This window comes from Priapulus caudatus, unplaced genomic scaffold (genome assembly GCF_000485595.1).
Source record: "Priapulus caudatus unplaced genomic scaffold, Priapulus_caudatus-5.0.1 Scaffold225, whole genome shotgun sequence".
NCBI classification, from domain to species: domain Eukaryota; kingdom Metazoa; phylum Priapulida; class Priapulimorpha; order Priapulimorphida; family Priapulidae; genus Priapulus; species Priapulus caudatus.
The window spans coordinates 58,963-60,294 of NW_014577286.1; the positions used below are offsets into that span (position 1 = coordinate 58,963).

General features: G+C 54.2%; 1 long non-coding RNA gene across 1 annotated transcript in view; it reads right to left on the minus strand.

The window, feature by feature from the left end:
• Positions 1 to 477: 477 nt before the first annotated feature.
• Positions 478 to 1,332, minus strand: part of LOC106807608 — a 66,698-nt gene continuing 65,843 nt past the window's right edge. The window contains exon 3 of the long non-coding RNA XR_001393685.1: positions 478 to 683. This is a non-coding gene — a long non-coding RNA (uncharacterized LOC106807608). The remainder of the gene's footprint in view (positions 684 to 1,332) is intronic.

The following is a 1,332-nucleotide window of genomic DNA, read 5'->3' on the forward strand; positions in this document are numbered from 1 at the left end:
GAGCATGAGCTGCCGCTCTCCTGCTGCTGCTGCTGCTGCTGCTGCTGTTGCTGCTGCTGCTGCTGCTGCTGCTGCTGCTGCTTTGATTTCTTCTTTGATATGGACAAGTCGATGGCTTCTTCTTCGTCGCCAACGACGCGTCGTTTCGGCGTACTCAAGTCCATCGGCACCGAATCGTCGCACACACCCTCAGTGGCGCCCTCCTCGCTCGTCTCCACGGCGACGGGCGTCTCGCGACCCCTGACCTCGGACGCGTCGTCCGGAGGAAGCGCGGGGCTGCCGCACGAGCGATCGTCGGCGATGTAGAGGCTGCCAGCAGGGGACGCCACCGGCGCGTCCTGCGTCGCGGCGTCCGCACTGCTCCGAGAAACCTCGTCCGGCGTGCAGCAGTCCGTCGTCCGCGACGACGACAGCGGTGGCGCCCCCTCCTGGCCGTCATCGCGTGCCTCCGTTGCCGTCGCCGCCGCCGGTGACTCCCTCTGGTGGATGCTCCGCGGCGTCGAGCACTTACGCCGGTTCTTGCGCAGCTGCTTTTCGTCCGGTGCCGCCCCCTGGAGGGAGTCGGGCGCATCGCCTTGGCGCTGCTGTGGCGCCGACTTGAGTTTGTTGCAGATTGCATCGAGCTTAAACGCTGATGACTTCGCCGTGGTCATGATCATGAGTACTGGTCACTCCGCATTAATCTGCAAGCACACGAACACGGGGTTCAATGATCACATCGTCGAACCTAGCAATGCACGGAACAACTAGGAACAACGCCGACGAGCAACACACGGTACAACACATGAAGAAATGCGCTGGAACACAGGAACAACACTATCAGGCAATGGACAGGACAACTAGAACAACAGTGTTAAGTATGTTTAATACGCTCTCGGTGCTATCACGGAACGTACTGAACAACTGGAACAACACTATCAGGCAATAGACAGGACAACTAGAACAACAGTATTAAGTATGTTTAATACGCTCTTGGGGCTATCACGGAACGTACTGAACAACTGGAACAACACTATCAGGGAATGCACTCAACACCTGAAACAACACTATCAAGGAATGTACTCAACACCTGGAACAACACTATCAAGGAATGTACTAGACAACTGGAACAACACTATCAAGGAATGTTCTAGACAACTGGAACAACACTATCAAGGAATGTACTAGACAACTGGAACAACACTATCAAGGAATGTACTAGACAACTGGAACAACACTATCAAGGAATGCATTCAACACCTGGAACAACACTATCAAGGAATGAACTAGACAACTGGAACAACACTATCAAGGAATGCACTCAACACCTGGAACAACACTATCAAGGAATGA